At 38.5% G+C, this 20,000-nt stretch overlaps 1 protein-coding gene across 1 annotated transcript in view; it reads right to left on the bottom strand.

Moving 5' to 3' along the window:
- LOC144450355 (aromatic-L-amino-acid decarboxylase-like) overlaps positions 1–20,000 on the bottom strand; it is a 50,210-nt gene that overhangs the window by 25,957 nt on the left and 4,253 nt on the right. The gene's annotated exons all lie outside the window — the stretch shown is intronic.

The following is a 20,000-nucleotide window of genomic DNA, read 5'->3' as shown; positions in this document are numbered from 1 at the left end:
GTTGACACATTTACACGTACACCTAGACTCTGTTGACACATTTACACGTACACCTAGACTCTGATGACACATTTACACGTACACCTAGACTCTGATGACACATTTACACGTACACCTAGACTCTGATGACACATTTACACGTACACCTAGACTCTGATGACACATTTACACGTACACCTAGACTCTGATGACACATTTACAAGTACACCTAGACTCTGTTGACACATTTACATGTACACCTAGACTGTGATGACACATTTACACGTACACCTAGAATCTGATAACACATTTACACGTACACCTATACTCTGATGACACATTTACACGTACACCTAGACTGTGATGACACATTTACACGTACACCTAGATTCTGATGACACATTTACACGTACACCTATACTGTGATGACACATTTACACGTACACCTAGACTCTGATGACACATTTACACGTACACCTAGACTCTGATGACACATTTACACGTACACCTAGACTCTGATGACACATTTACACGTATACCTAGACTCTGTTGACACATTTACATGTACACCTAGACTGTGATGACACATTTACACGTATACCTAGACTCTGTTGACACATTTACATGTACACCTAGACTCTGATGACACATTTACACGTACACCTAGACTCTGATGACACATTTACACGTACACCTAGACTCTGATGACACATTTACACGTATACCTAGACTCTGTTGACACATTTACATGTACACCTAGACTCTGATGACACATTTACACGTACACCTAGAATGTGATAACACATTTACACGTACACCTATACTCTGATGACACATTTACACGTACACCTAGACTCTGATGACACATTTACACGTACACCTAGATTATGATGACACATTTACACGTACACCTATACTCTGATGACACATTTACACGTACACCTAGACTGTGATGACACATTTACACGTACACCTAGACTCTGATAACACATTTACACGTTCACCTACACTCTGATGACACATTTACACGTACACCTAGACTCTGATGACACATTTACACGTACACCTAGACTCTGATGACACATTTACACGTACACCTAGACTCTGATGACACATTTACACGTACACCTAGACTCTGATGACACATTTACACGTACACCTAGACTGTGATGGCACATTTACACGTACACCTAGACTGTGATGACACATTTACACGTACACCTAGACTCTGATGGCACATTTACACGTACACCTAGACTCTGATGGCACATTTACACGTACACCTAGACTCTGATGACACATTTACACGTACACCTAGACTCTGATGACACATTTACACGTACACCTAGACTCTGATGACACATTTACACGTACACCTAGACTCTGATGACACATTTACACGTACACCTAGACTCTGTTGACACATTTACACGTACACCTAGACTCTGATGACACATTTACACGTACACCTAGACTCTGATGACACATTTACACGTACACCTAGACTGTGATGGCACATTTACACGTACACCTAGACTGTGATGACACATTTACACGTACACCTAGACTCTGATGACACATTTACACGTACACCTAGACTCTGTTGACACATTTACACGTACACCTAGACTCTGATGACACATTTACACGTACACCTAGACTCTGTTGACACATTTACACGTACACCTAGACTCTGTTGACACATTTACACGTACACCTAGACTCTGATGACACATTTACACGTACACCTAGACTCTGATGACACATTTACACGTACACCTAGACTCTGATGACACATTTACACGTACACCTAGACTCTGATGACACATTTACACGTACACCTAGACTCTGATGACACATTTACAAGTACACCTAGACTCTGTTGACACATTTACATGTACACCTAGACTGTGATGACACATTTACACGTACACCTAGAATCTGATAACACATTTACACGTACACCTATACTCTGATGACACATTTACACGTACACCTAGACTGTGATGACACATTTACACGTACACCTAGATTCTGATGACACATTTACACGTACACCTATACTGTGATGACACATTTACACGTACACCTAGACTCTGATGACACATTTACACGTACACCTAGACTCTGATGACACATTTACACGTACACCTAGACTCTGATGACACATTTACACGTATACCTAGACTCTGATGACACATTTACACGTATACCTAGACTCTGTTGACACATTTACATGTACACCTAGACTGTGATGACACATTTACACGTATACCTAGACTCTGTTGACACATTTACATGTACACCTAGACTCTGATGACACATTTACACGTACACCTAGACTCTGATGACACATTTACACGTACACCTAGACTCTGATGACACATTTACACGTATACCTAGACTCTGTTGACACATTTACATGTACACCTAGACTGTGATGACACATTTACACGTACACCTAGAATGTGATAACACATTTACACGTACACCTATACTCTGATGACACATTTACACGTACACCTAGACTCTGATGACACATTTACACGTACACCTAGATTATGATGACACATTTACACGTACACCTATACTCTGATGACACATTTACACGTACACCTAGACTGTGATGACACATTTACACGTACACCTAGACTCTGATAACACATTTACACGTTCACCTACACTCTGATGACACATTTACACGTACACCTAGACTCTGATGACACATTTACACGTACACCTAGACTCTGATGACACATTTACACGTACACCTATACTCTGATGACACATTTACACGTACACCTAGACTCTGATGACACATTTACACCTAGACTCTCTTGACACATTTACACGTCCACCTAGACTCTGATGACACATTTACATGTACACCTAGACTCTCTTGACACATTTACATGTACACCTAGACTCGCTTGACACATTTACACGTACACCTAGACTCTGATGACACATTTACACGTAGACCTAGACTCTGATGACACATTTACACGTACACCTAGACTCTGATGACACATTTACACGTACACCTAGACTCTGTTGACACATTTACATGTACACCTAGACTCTCTTGACACATTTACATGTACACCTAGACTCGCTTGACACATTTACACGTACACCTAGACTCTGATGACACATTTACACCTAGACTCTGATGACACATTACATGTACACCTAGACTCTGATGACACATGTACACGTACACCTAGACTGTGATGACACATGTACACGTACACCTAGACTGTGATGACACATTTACACGTACACCTAGACTCTGATGACACATTTACACGTACACCTATACTCTGATGACACATTTACACGTACACCTAGACTCTGATGACACATTTACACGTACACCTAGACTCTGATGACACATTTACACGTACACCTAGACTGTGATGGCACATTTACACGTACACCTAGACTGTGATGACACATTTACACGTACACCTAGACTCTGATGGCACATTTACACGTACACCTAGACTCTGATGGCACATTTACACGTACACCTAGACTCTGATGACACATTTACACGTACACCTAGACTCTGATGACACATTTACACGTACACCTAGACTCTGATGACACATTTACACGTACACCTAGACTCTGATGACACATTTACACGTACACCTAGACTCTGTTGACACATTTACACGTACACCTAGACTCTGATGACACATTTACACGTACACCTAGACTCTGATGACACATTTACACGTACACCTAGACTGTGATGGCACATTTACACGTACACCTAGACTGTGATGACACATTTACACGTACACCTAGACTCTGATGACACATTTACACGTACACCTAGACTCTGTTGACACATTTACACGTACACCTAGACTCTGATGACACATTTACACGTACACCTAGACTCTGTTGACACATTTACACGTACACCTAGACTCTGTTGACACATTTACACGTACACCTAGACTCTGATGACACATTTACACGTACACCTAGACTCTGATGACACATTTACACGTACACCTAGACTCTGATGACACATTTACACGTACACCTAGACTCTGATGACACATTTACACGTACACCTAGACTCTGATGACACATTTACACGTACACCTAGACTCTGTTGACACATTTACATGTACACCTAGACTGTGATGACACATTTACACGTACACCTAGAATCTGATAACACATTTACACGTACACCTATACTCTGATGACACATTTACACGTACACCTAGACTGTGATGACACATTTACACGTACACCTAGATTCTGATGACACATTTACACGTACACCTATACTGTGATGACACATTTACACGTACACCTAGACTCTGATAACACATTTACACGTACACCTAGACTCTGATGACACATTTACACGTACACCTAGACTCTGATGACACATTTACACGTATACCTAGACTCTGTTGACACATTTACATGTACACCTAGACTGTGATGACACATTTACACGTATACCTAGACTCTGTTGACACATTTACATGTACACCTAGACTCTGATGACACATTTACACGTACACCTAGACTCTGATGACACATTTACACGTACACCTAGACTCTGATGACACATTTACACGTATACCTAGACTCTGTTGACACATTTACATGTACACCTAGACTGTGATGACACATTTACACGTACACCTAGAATGTGATAACACATTTACACGTACACCTATACTCTGATGACACATTTACACGTACACCTAGACTCTGATGACACATTTACACGTACACCTAGATTATGAAGACACATTTACACGTACACCTATACTCTGATGACACATTTACACGTACACCTAGACTGTGATGACACATTTACACGTACACCTAGACTCTGATAACACATTTACACGTTCACCTACACTCTGATGACACATTTACACGTACACCTAGACTCTGATGACACATTTACACGTACACCTAGACTCTGATGACACATTTACACGTACACCTATACTCTGATGACACATTTACACGTACACCTAGACTCTGATGACACATTTACACCTAGACTCTGATGACACATTACATGTACACCTAGACTCTGATGACACATGTACACGTACACCTAGACTCTGATGACACATTTACACCTAGACTCTGATAACACATTTACACGTACACCTAGACTCTGATGACACATTTACACCTAGACTGTGATGACACATTTACACGTACACCTAGACTCTGATAACACATTTACACGTACACCTAGACTCTGATGACACATGTACACGTACACCTAGACTCTGATGACACATTTACACGTATACCTAGACTCTGATAACACATTTACACGTACACCTAGACTCTGATAACACATTTACACGTACACCTAGACTCTGATGACACATTTACACGTACACCTAGACTCTGATAACACATTTACACGTACACCTAGACTCTGATGACACATTTACACGTACACCTAGACTCTGTTGACACATTTACACGTACACCTAGACTCTGTTGACACATTTACACGTACACCTAACCTCTGATAACACATTTACACGTACACCTAGACTCTGATGACACATTTACACGTACACCTAGACTCTGTTGACACATTTACACGTACACCTAGACTCTGTTGACACATTTACATGTACACCTAGACTGTGATGACACATTTACACGTACACCTAGACTCTGTTGACACATTTACATGTACACCTAGACTGTGATGACACATTTACACGTACACCTAGAATCTGATGGCACATTTACACGTACACCTAGACTCTGATGACACATTTACACGTACACCTAGACTCTCTTGACACATTTACATGTACACCTAGACTGTGATGACACATTTACACGTACACCGAGAATCTGATAACACATTTACACGTACACCTAGACTCTGATGGCACATCAACTAGAGACACATACTAATACTAGTGTTGTGTTATGTCACGTGATACATTCCACACGTGGGTGCCTCTCTTGCAGTACCCCGTAAGCAAGATAATACTGGTAGTCACCAGAATGAAAAAAAAGACCACCACTTTTCAATCAAAGTAGACATAACTTACGGCCGCTGTGTGTTTGATTGTTTGTTTGCCTGTTTGTTTTTTGTTTGTTTGTTTGTTTGTGGTGTGTCCTGTTATTGTTAGCCTTCACGTAAAGTGATACTAGGTTTGAAATTGAAAGTATTCCTGATTATTTAAATCTGCTTACGATATGACATGAATCATTTGAAATTCGGATTCATTTTGTTTGTCACGTGTCTTTTTGTTACAAAACAAGTTGTATTATTCCTCAAAACTTTATTAAAAATTGAAGGTTTGGGCAATGTGTCAACATATGAATGAAAAGGGAACCTTTTACAAGAATTGGACAATGTAACCATAGTAAACATCAAATAGTGTTTAAATATCGTAGCTAAAAGCAAACAGGACCGAATCGTAGCTAAAACCAAACAGGACAGAATCGTAACTAAAACCAAAGAGGACAGAATCGTAGCTAAAACCAAAGAGGACAGAATCGTAGCTAAAACCAAACAGGACAGAATCGTAGATAAAACCAAACAGGACAGAATCGTAACTAAAACCAATGAGGACAGAATCGTAGCTAAAACCAATGAGGACAGAATCGTAACTAAAACCAAACAGGACAGAATCGTAACTAAAACCAAACAGGACAGAATCGTAGCTAAAACCAAACAGGACAGAATCGTAACTAAAACCAATGAGGACAGAATCGTAGCTAAAACCAAACAGGACAGAATCGTAACTAAAACCAAACAGGACAGAATCGTAGCTAAAACCAAACAGGACAGAATCGTAGCTAAAACCAAACAGGACAGAATCGTAACTAAAACCAAACAGGACAGAATCGTAACTAAAACCAAACAGGACAGAATCGTAACTAAAACCAAACAGGACAGAATCGTAACTAAAACCAAACAGGACAGAATCGTAACTAAAACCAATGAGGACAGAATCGTAACTAAAACCAAACAGGACAGAATCGTAACTAAAACCAAACAGGACAGAATCGTAACTAAAACCAAACAGGACAGAATCGTAACTAAAACCAATGAGGACAGAATCGTAACTAAAACCAAACAGGACAGAATCGTAGCTAAAACCAAAGAGGACAGAATCGTAGCTAAAACCAAAGAGGACAGAATCGTAGCTAAAACCAAACAGGACAGAATCGTAGATAAAACCAAACAGGACAGAATCGTAACTAAAACCAATGAGGACAGAATCGTAGCTAAAACCAATGAGGACAGAATCGTAACTAAAACCAAACAGGACAGAATCGTAACTAAAACCAAACAGGACAGAATCGTAGCTAAAACCAATGAGGACAGAATCGTAACTAAAACCAAACAGGACAGAATCGTAGCTAAAACCAAACAGGACAGAATCGTAACTAAAACCAAACAGGACAGAATCGTAGCTAAAACCAATGAGGACAGAATCGTAACTAAAACCAAACAGGACAGAATCGTAACTAAAACCAAACAGGACAGAATCGTAGCTAAAACCAAACAGGACAGAATCGTAGCTAAAACCAAACAGGACAGAATCGTAACTAAAACCAAACAGGACAGAATCGTAACTAAAACCAATGAGGACAGAATCGTAACTAAAACCAAACAGGACAGAATCGTAACTAAAACCAAACAGGACAGAATCGTAGCTAAAACCAAACAGGACAGAATCGTAGCTAAAACCAAACAGGACAGAATCGTAACTAAAACCAAACAGGACAGAATCGTAGCTAAAACCAATGAGGACAGAATCGTAGCTAAAACCAAACAGGACAGAATCGTAACTAAAACCAATGAGGACAGAATCGTAACTAAAACCAAACAGGACAGAATCGTAACTAAAACCAAACAGGACAGAATCGTAGATAAAACCAAACAGGACAGAATCGTAACTAAAACCAATGAGGACAGAATCGTAACTAAAACCAATGAGGACAGAATCGTAACTAAAACCAAACAGGACAGAATCGTAACTAAAACCAAACAGGACAGAATCGTAACTAAAACCAAACAGGACAGAATCGTAACTAAAACCAATGAGGACAGAATCGTAACTAAAACCAAACAGGACAGAATCGTAACTAAAACCAATGAGGACAGAATCGTAGCTAAAACCAAACAGGACAGAATCGTAACTAAAACCAAACAGGACAGAATCGTAACTAAAACCAATGAGGACAGAATCGTAACTAAAACCAAACAGGACAGAATCGTAACTAAAACCAATGAGGACAGAATCGTAGCTAAAACCAAACAGGACAGAATCGTAGCTAAAACCAAACAGGACAGAATCGTAACTAAAACCAAACAGGACCGAATCGTAACTAAAACCAATGAGGACAGAATCGTAACTAAAACCAATGAGGACAGAATCGTAACTAAAACCAAACAGGACAGAATCGTAGCTAAAACCAAACAGGACAGAATCGTAACTAAAACCAAACAGGACAGAATCGTAACTAAAACCAATGAGGACAGAATCGTAGCTAAAACCAAACAGGACAGAATCGTAACTAAAACCAAACAGGACAGAATCGTAACTAAAACCAAACAGGACAGAATCGTAACTAAAACCAATGAGGACAGAATCGTAACTAAAACCAAACAGGACAGAATCGTAACTAAAACCAAACAGGACAGAATCGTAACTAAAACCAAACAGGACAGAATCGTAACTAAAACCAAACAGGACAGAATCGTAGATAAAACCAAACAGGACAGAATCGTAACTAAAACCAATGAGGACAGAATCGTAACTAAAACCAATGAGGACAGAATCGTAACTAAAACCAAACAGGACAGAATCGTAACTAAAACCAAACAGGACAGAATCGTAGCTAAAACCAATGAGGACAGAATCGTAGCTAAAACCAAACAGGACAGAATCGTAACTAAAACCAATGAGGACAGAATCGTAACTAAAACCAAACAGGACAGAATCGTAACTAAAACCAAACAGGACAGAATCGTAGATAAAACCAAACAGGACAGAATCGTAACTAAAACCAATGAGGACAGAATCGTAACTAAAACCAATGAGGACAGAATCGTAACTAAAACCAAACAGGACAGAATCGTAACTAAAACCAATGAGGACAGAATCGTAACTAAAACCAAACAGGACAGAATCGTAACTAAAACCAAACAGGACAGAATCGTAACTAAAACCAAACAGGACAGAATCGTAACTAAAACCAAACAGGACAGAATCGTAACTAAAACCAATGAGGACAGAATCGTAGCTAAAACCAATGAGGACAGAATCGTAACTAAAACCAAACAGGACAGAATCGTAACTAAAACCAATGAGGACAGAATCGTAACTAAAACCAAACAGGACAGAATCGTAACTAAAACCAAACAGGACAGAATCGTAGCTAAAACCAAACAGGACAGAATCGTAACTAAAACCAAACAGGACAGAATCGTAACTAAAACCAAACAGGACAGAATCGTAGCTAAAACCAATGAGGACAGAATCGTAACTAAAACCAAACAGGACAGAATCGTAACTAAAACCAAACAGGACAGAATCGTAGCTAAAACCAAACAGGACAGAATCGTAACTAAAACCAAACAGGACAGAATCGTAACTAAAACCAAACAGGACAGAATCGTAACTAAAACCAAACAGGACAGAATCGTAACTAAAACCAAACAGGACAGAATCGTAACTAAAACCAAACAGGACAGAATCGTAACTAAAACCAAACAGGACAGAATCGTAGCTAAAACCAAACAGGACAGAATCGTAACTAAAACCAAACAGGACAGAATCGTAACTAAAACCAAACAGGACAGAATCGTAACTAAAACCAAACAGGACAGAATCGTAACTAAAACCAAACAGGACAGAATCGTAGCTAAAACCAAACAGGACAGAATCGTAACTAAAACCAAACAGGACAGAATCGTAACTAAAACCAAACAGGACAGAATCGTAACTAAAACCAAACAGGACAGAATCGTAACTAAAACCAAACAGGACAGAATCGTAACTAAAACCAATGAGGACAGAATCGTAACTAAAACCAATGAGGACAGAATCGTAACTAAAACCAATGAGGACAGAATCGTAACTAAAACCAAACAGGACAGAATCGTAACTAAAACCAAACAGGACAGAATCGTAACTAAAACCAAACAGGACAGAATCGTAACTAAAACCAAACAGGACAGAATCGTAGCTAAAACCAATGAGGACAGAATCGTAACTAAAACCAAACAGGACAGAATCGTAGCTAAAACCAAACAGGACAGAATCGTAACTAAAACCAAACAGGACAGAATCGTAGCTAAAACCAATGAGGACAGAATCGTAACTAAAACCAAACAGGACAGAATCGTAACTAAAACCAAACAGGACAGAATCGTAGCTAAAACCAAACAGGACAGAATCGTAGCTAAAACCAAACAGGACAGAATCGTAACTAAAACCAAACAGGACAGAATCGTAACTAAAACCAATGAGGACAGAATCGTAACTAAAACCAAACAGGACAGAATCGTAACTAAAACCAAACAGGACAGAATCGTAGCTAAAACCAAACAGGACAGAATCGTAGCTAAAACCAAACAGGACAGAATCGTAACTAAAACCAAACAGGACAGAATCGTAGCTAAAACCAATGAGGACAGAATCGTAGCTAAAACCAAACAGGACAGAATCGTAACTAAAACCAATGAGGACAGAATCGTAACTAAAACCAAACAGGACAGAATCGTAACTAAAACCAAACAGGACAGAATCGTAGATAAAACCAAACAGGACAGAATCGTAACTAAAACCAATGAGGACAGAATCGTAACTAAAACCAATGAGGACAGAATCGTAACTAAAACCAAACAGGACAGAATCGTAACTAAAACCAAACAGGACAGAATCGTAACTAAAACCAAACAGGACAGAATCGTAACTAAAACCAATGAGGACAGAATCGTAACTAAAACCAAACAGGACAGAATCGTAACTAAAACCAATGAGGACAGAATCGTAGCTAAAACCAAACAGGACAGAATCGTAACTAAAACCAAACAGGACAGAATCGTAACTAAAACCAATGAGGACAGAATCGTAACTAAAACCAAACAGGACAGAATCGTAACTAAAACCAATGAGGACAGAATCGTAGCTAAAACCAAACAGGACAGAATCGTAGCTAAAACCAAACAGGACAGAATCGTAACTAAAACCAAACAGGACCGAATCGTAACTAAAACCAATGAGGACAGAATCGTAACTAAAACCAATGAGGACAGAATCGTAACTAAAACCAAACAGGACAGAATCGTAGCTAAAACCAAACAGGACAGAATCGTAACTAAAACCAAACAGGACAGAATCGTAACTAAAACCAATGAGGACAGAATCGTAGCTAAAACCAAACAGGACAGAATCGTAACTAAAACCAAACAGGACAGAATCGTAACTAAAACCAAACAGGACAGAATCGTAACTAAAACCAATGAGGACAGAATCGTAACTAAAACCAAACAGGACAGAATCGTAACTAAAACCAAACAGGACAGAATCGTAACTAAAACCAAACAGGACAGAATCGTAACTAAAACCAAACAGGACAGAATCGTAGATAAAACCAAACAGGACAGAATCGTAACTAAAACCAATGAGGACAGAATCGTAACTAAAACCAATGAGGACAGAATCGTAACTAAAACCAAACAGGACAGAATCGTAACTAAAACCAAACAGGACAGAATCGTAGCTAAAACCAATGAGGACAGAATCGTAGCTAAAACCAAACAGGACAGAATCGTAACTAAAACCAATGAGGACAGAATCGTAACTAAAACCAAACAGGACAGAATCGTAACTAAAACCAAACAGGACAGAATCGTAGATAAAACCAAACAGGACAGAATCGTAACTAAAACCAATGAGGACAGAATCGTAACTAAAACCAATGAGGACAGAATCGTAACTAAAACCAAACAGGACAGAATCGTAACTAAAACCAATGAGGACAGAATCGTAACTAAAACCAAACAGGACAGAATCGTAACTAAAACCAAACAGGACAGAATCGTAACTAAAACCAAACAGGACAGAATCGTAACTAAAACCAAACAGGACAGAATCGTAACTAAAACCAATGAGGACAGAATCGTAGCTAAAACCAATGAGGACAGAATCGTAACTAAAACCAAACAGGACAGAATCGTAACTAAAACCAATGAGGACAGAATCGTAACTAAAACCAAACAGGACAGAATCGTAACTAAAACCAAACAGGACAGAATCGTAGCTAAAACCAAACAGGACAGAATCGTAACTAAAACCAAACAGGACAGAATCGTAACTAAAACCAAACAGGACAGAATCGTAGCTAAAACCAATGAGGACAGAATCGTAACTAAAACCAAACAGGACAGAATCGTAACTAAAACCAAACAGGACAGAATCGTAGCTAAAACCAAACAGGACAGAATCGTAACTAAAACCAAACAGGACAGAATCGTAACTAAAACCAAACAGGACAGAATCGTAACTAAAACCAAACAGGACAGAATCGTAACTAAAACCAAACAGGACAGAATCGTAACTAAAACCAAACAGGACAGAATCGTAACTAAAACCAAACAGGACAGAATCGTAGCTAAAACCAAACAGGACAGAATCGTAACTAAAACCAAACAGGACAGAATCGTAACTAAAACCAAACAGGACAGAATCGTAACTAAAACCAAACAGGACAGAATCGTAACTAAAACCAAACAGGACAGAATCGTAGCTAAAACCAAACAGGACAGAATCGTAACTAAAACCAAACAGGACAGAATCGTAACTAAAACCAAACAGGACAGAATCGTAACTAAAACCAAACAGGACAGAATCGTAACTAAAACCAAACAGGACAGAATCGTAACTAAAACCAATGAGGACAGAATCGTAACTAAAACCAATGAGGACAGAATCGTAACTAAAACCAATGAGGACAGAATCGTAACTAAAACCAAACAGGACAGAATCGTAACTAAAACCAATGAGGACAGAATCGTAGCTAAAACCAAACAGGACAGAATCGTAGCTAAAACCAAACAGGACAGAATCGTAACTAAAACCAAACAGGACAGAATCGTAACTAAAACCAATGAGGACAGAATCGTAACTAAAACCAATGAGGACAGAATCGTAACTAAAACCAAACAGGACAGAATCGTAACTAAAACCAAACAGGACAGAATCGTAACTAAAACCAAACAGGACAGAATCGTAGCTAAAACCAAACAGGACAGAATCGTAGCTAAAACCAAACAGGACAGAATCGTAGCTAAAACCAAACAGGACAGAATCGTAGCTAAAACCAAACAGGACAGAATCGTAGCTAAAACCAATGAGGACAGAATCGTAGCTAAAACCAAACAGGACAGAATCGTAGCTAAAACCAAACAGGACAGAATCGTAACTAAAACCAAACAGGACAGAATCGTAGCTAAAACCAAACAGGACAGAATCGTAGCTAAAACCAATGAGGACAGAATCGTAACTAAAACCAAACAGGACAGAATCGTAGCTAAAACCAATGAGGACAGAATCGTAGCTAAAACCAAACAGGACAGAATCGTAACTAAAACCAAACAGGACAGAATCGTAACTAAAACCAAACAGGACAGAATCGTAGCTAAAACCAAACAGGACAGAATCGTAACTAAAACCAAACAGGACAGAATCGTAACTAAAACCAATGAGGACAGAATCGTAACTAAAACCAAACAGGACAGAATCGTAACTAAAACCAATGAGGACAGAATCGTAACTAAAACCAAACAGGACAGAATCGTAACTAAAACCAATGAGGACAGAATCGTAACTAAAACCAATGAGGACAGAATCGTAACTAAAACCAAACAGGACAGAATCGTAACTAACACCAAACAGGACAGAATCGTAGCTAAAACCAAACAGGACAGAATCGTAGCTAAAACCAAACAGGACAGAATCGTAACTAAAACCAATGAGGACAGAATCGTAACTAAAACCAAACAGGACAGAATCGTAACTAAAACCAAACAGGACAGAATCGTAACTAAAACCAATGAGGACAGAATCGTAACTAAAACCAAACAGGACAGAATCGTAGCTAAAACCAAACAGGACAGAATCGTAACTAAAACCAAACAGGACAGAATCGTAACTAAAACCAAACAGGACAGAATCGTAACTAAAACCAATGAGGACAGAATCGTAACTAAAACCAAACAGGACAGAATCGTAACTAAAACCAAACAGGACAGAATCGTAACTAAAACCAATGAGGACAGAATCGTAACTAAAACCAAACAGGACAGAATCGTAACTAAAACCAATGAGGACAGAATCGTAACTAAAACCAAACAGGACAGAATCGTAACTAAAACCAAACAGGACAGAATCGTAACTAAAACCAAACAGGACAGAATCGTAACTAAAACCAAACAGGACAGAATCGTAACTAAAACCAATGAGGACAGAATCGTAACTAAAACCAAACAGGACAGAATCGTAACTAAAACCAAACAGGACAGAATCGTAACTAAAACCAAACAGGACAGAATCGTAACTAAAACCAAACAGGACAGAATCGTAACTAAAACCAAACAGGACAGAATCGTAGCTAAAACCAAACAGGACAGAATCGTAACTAAAACCAATGAGGACAGAATCGTAACTAAAACCAAACAGGACAGAATCGTAACTAAAACCAATGAGGACAGAATCGTAACTAAAACCAAACAGGACAGAATCGTAACTAAAACCAATGAGGACAGAATCGTAACTAAAACCAAACAGGACAGAATCGTAACTAAAACCAAACAGGACAGAATCGTAGCTAAAACCAAACAGGACAGAATCGTAACTAAAACCAATGAGGACAGAATCGTAACTAAAACCAATGAGGACAGAATCGTAACTAAAACCAAACAGGACAGAATCGTAGCTAAAACCAAACAGGACAGAATCGTAACTAAAACCAAACAGGACAGAATCGTAACTAAAACCAAACAGGACAGAATCGTAACTAAAACCAAACAGGACAGAATCGTAACTAAAACCAAACAGGACAGAATCGTAGCTAAAACCAAACAGGACAGAATCGTAACTAAAACCAATGAGGACAGAATCGTAACTAAAACCAAACAGGACAGAATCGTAACTAAAACCAATGAGGACAGAATCGTAACTAAAACCAAACAGGACAGAATCGTAACTAAAACCAAACAGGACAGAATCGTAGCTAAAACCAAACAGGACAGAATCGTAACTAAAACCAATGAGGACAGAATCGTAACTAAAACCAAACAGGACAGAATCGTAACTAAAACCAATGAGGACAGAATCGTAACTAAAACCAAACAGGACAGAATCGTAACTAAAACCAAACAGGACAGAATCGTAGCTAAAACCAAACAGGACAGAATCGTAACTAAAACCAAACAGGACAGAATCGTAACTAAAACCAATCAGGACAGAATCGTAACTAAAACCAATGAGGACAGAATCGTAACTAAAACCAAACAGGACAGAATCGTAACTAAAACCAAACAGGACAGAATCGTAACTAAAACCAATCAGGACAGAATCGTAACTAAAACCAAACAGGACAGAATCGTAACTAAAACCAAACAGGACAGAATCGTAACTAAAACCAATCAGGACAGAATCGTAACTAAAACCAATGAGGACAGAATCGTAACTAAAACCAATGAGGACAGGATCGTAGCTAAAACCAAACAGGACAGAATCGTAGCTAAAACCAAACAGGACAGAATCGTAACTAAAACCAAACAGGACAGAATCGTAGCTAAAACCAATGAGGACAGAATCGTAACTAAAACCAATGAGGACAGAATCGTAACTAAAACCAAACAGGACAGAATCGTAACTAAAACCAAACAGGACAGAATCGTAACTAAAACCAAACAGGACAGAATCGTAACTAAAACCAATCAGGACAGAATCGTAACTAAAACCAATGAGGACAGAATCGTAACTAAAACCAATGAGGACAGAATCGTAACTAAAACCAAACAGGACAGAATCGTAACTAAAACCAAACAGGACAGAATCGTAACTAAAACCAATGAGGACAGAATCGTAACTAAAACCAAACAGGACAGAATCGTAACTAAAACCAAACAGGACAGAATCGTAACTAAAACCAAACAGGACAGAATCGTAACTAAAACCAAACAGGACAGAATCGTAACTAAAACCAATGAGGACAGAATCGTAGCTAAAACCAAACAGGACAGAATCGTAACTAAAACCAAACAGGACAGAATCGTAACTAACACCAAACAGGACAGAATCGTAACTAAAACCAAACAGGACAGAATCGTAACTAAAACCAAACAGGACAGAATCGTAACTAAAACCAAACAGGACAGGATCGTAACTAAAACCAAACAGGACAGAATCGTAGCTAAAACCAAACAGGACAGAATCGTAACTAAAACCAATGAGGACAGAATCGTAACTAAAACCAATGAGGACAGGATCGTAGCTAAAACCAAACAGGACAGAATCGTAGCTAAAACCAAACAGGACAGAATCGTAGCTAAAACCAAACAGGACAGAATCGTAACTAAAACCAAACAGGACAGAATCGTAGCTAAAACCAAACAGGACAGAATCGTAACTAAAACCAAACAGGACAGAATCGTAACTAAAACCAATGAGGACAGAATCGTAACTAAAACCAATGAGGACAGAATCGTAGCTAAAACCAAACAGGACAGAATCGTAGCTAAAACCAAACAGGACAGAATCGTAACTAAAACCAAACAGGACAGAATCGTAACTAAAACCAAACAGGACAGAATCGTAGCTAAAACCAAACAGGACAGAATCGTAGCTAAAACCAAACAGGACAGAATCGTAGCTAAAACCAAACAGGACAGAATCGTAACTAAAACCAAACAGGACAGGATCGTAACTAAAACCAATGAGGACAGAATCGTAGCTAAAACCAATGAGGACAGGATCGTAACTAAAACCAAACAGGACAGAATCGTAACTAAAACCAAACAGGACAGGATCGTAACTAAAACCAAACAGGACAGAATCGTAACTAAAACCAATGAGGACAGAATCGTAACTAAAACCAAACAGGACAGAATCGTAACTAAAACCAAACAGGACAGGATCGTAACTAAAACCAAACAGGACAGAATCGTAACTAAAACCAATGAGGACAGAATCGTAACTAAAACCAAACAGGACAGAATCGTAACTAAAACCAAACAGGACAGAATCGTAACTAAAACCAAACAGGACAGAATCGTAACTAAAACCAAACAGGACAGGATCGTAACTAAATCCAATGAGGACAGGTTCGTAACTAAAACCAAACAGGACAGAATCGTAACTAAAACCAAACAGGACAGAATCGTAACTAAAACCAAACAGGACAGAATCGTAGCTAAAACCAAACAGGACAGAATCGTAACTAAAACCAAACAGGACAGAATCGTAACTAAAACCAAACAGGACAGAATCGTAACTAAAACCAAACAGGACAGAATCGTAGCTAAAACCAAACAGGACAGAATCGTAACTAAAACCAAACAGGACAGAATCGTAACTAAAACCAAACAGGACAGGATCGTAACTAAAACCAAACAGGACAGAATCGTAGCTAAAACCAAACAGGACAGAATCGTAACTAAAACCAATGAGGACAGAATCGTAACTAAAACCAAACAGGACAGAATCGTAACTAAAACCAAACAGGACAGAATCGTAACTAAAACCAAACAGGACAGAATCGTAACTAAAACCAAACAGGACAGAATCGTAACTAAAACCAAACAGGACAGAATCGTAACTAAAACCAAACAGGACAGAATCGTAACTAAAACCAAACAGGACAGAATCGTAACTAAAACCAAACAGGACAGAATCGTAACTAAAACCAAACAGGACAGGATCGTAACTAAAACCAAACAGGACAGAATCGTAACTAAAACCAATGAGGACAGGATCGTAACTAAAACCAAACAGGACAGAATCGTAACTAAAACCAATGAGGACAGAATCGTAACTAAAACCAAACAGGACAGAATCGTAACTAAAACCAAACAGGACAGGATCGTAACTAAAACCAAACAGGACAGAATCGTAACTAAAACCAATGAGGACAGAATCGTAACTAAAACCAAACAGGACAGAATCGTAACTAAAACCAAACAGGACAGAATCGTAGCTAAAACCAAACAGGACAGAATCGTAACTAAAACCAAACAGGACAGAATCGTAGCTAAAACCAAACAGGACAGCTTATCAGCTTATTCTCAAATCTTCACAAAACGTTATTGTTTTTAAATAATTCATTAATTAGGCTTTATAAAAAAGATTGTGTAGTTCCGGTTATCCGACCCCTACTAGTTTTCCACTGCCAAACCTATTTCAATTTTACATATTCGAGAAAAAAAATGATAAAATCGCGAAAATTGTGAAGAATCGCCAGAAATAGTGGATGTGGAACCTGATATCAACTTTAAAAGACAATGTAAAACTGTAACGTTCTTCCAATCTGTAATGGCTGTATATGTGATGGGATGAAACCAATAACACAGAGACCATTTATGGAAAACAACAGAAAATATAAATTACCTGAACTAGTCATTCACATATGAAGAAACATGATAATAATGAAAAAAGTCTACCTACTCCACCTATTCTAACATTGAGCGTAATCGGAACCATACAATTTTTTATTGAGTATCCTTTTGCCTAGTTCCTAATGTTTCCTACTTTGTCCATTTAGGCAATTACTGATAGTAAAACCGTTTATTTGGGATTCAAACGTAGGCCAAGTCTTTCTCATTTGGTGGGACAGCACGGTTACATGTACCATTGTTCTCCATTTGCTTGACATGTGTGGTCTGCATGCTCGACTTTGGTAGCCTACGCACACAAAACTCGCCTCGCAAAGCTCGACGTGGGTGGTCTACAAAACTGAAGTTCACTTTCTATTGCCCTATGTACTAACAGCATCTCAAGAACTTTTACTAATTTGGAAATTTTATCAACTATGTTGCCAGTATATATAATATGTAATTGAGGTATACTACAGGTAACATTGTTGTCAGTATATATAATATGTAATTGAGGTATACTACAGGTAACTATGTTGTCAGTATATATAATATGTAATTGAGGTATACTACAGGTAACATTGTAATTGAGGTATACTACAGGTAACATTGTAATTGAGGTATACTACAGGTAACATTGTAATTGAGGTATACTACAGGTAACATTGTAATTGAGGTATACTACAGGTAACATTGTAATTGAGGTATACTACAGGTAACATTGTAATTGAGGTATACTATAGGTTACATTGTAATTGAGGTATACTATAGGTTACATTGTTGTCAAATACACTCACAGAAATGACAACATATTTTGTATTGAACAGATTCCCCTCCGAATATTCTAAAATACGCCGGTTTTTTTTTTGGTGTGTATGTGTGTGTGTGTGTGGGGGGGGGGGGGGTTAGGGGGTGGTGGTGTCGAATTATGATACTTCGAAATGCTCGTATACTTTGCTTACTCAAACAGTGACGTCATCACATCTACAAAATACAGGGAAACAGAATCTTAACCAGATTGACAGGAATTAACAATAAGGTGGTTTTCAAATGTTTGACGACAAAATTAGAACCTGTCTACCGTGACTTCTATTTGTAAGGTGTATGCTATGTGTGCAATACAGTGATATGTCATTTGATGTCAGGTGGTGTAAATTCAATCTGATATCACATCATGATGTAAATAACTTAGTTAACTTCAGTATGTGAAAAACGTAGCTAACTTCAGTAAGTGAAAAAACGTAGCTAACTTCAGTATGTGAAAAACGTAGCTAACTTCAGTATGTGAAAAACGTAGCTAACTTCAGTATGTGAAAAACGTAGCTAACTTCAGTATGTGAAAAACGTAGCTAACTTCAGTATGTGAAAAACG

Source organism: Glandiceps talaboti, chromosome 19 (assembly GCF_964340395.1).
Source record: "Glandiceps talaboti chromosome 19, keGlaTala1.1, whole genome shotgun sequence".
NCBI lineage: Eukaryota > Metazoa > Hemichordata > Enteropneusta > Spengelidae > Glandiceps > Glandiceps talaboti.
Note: the sequence above shows the minus strand (reverse complement) of the source record. Positions and strands in the feature narration are given on the sequence as shown.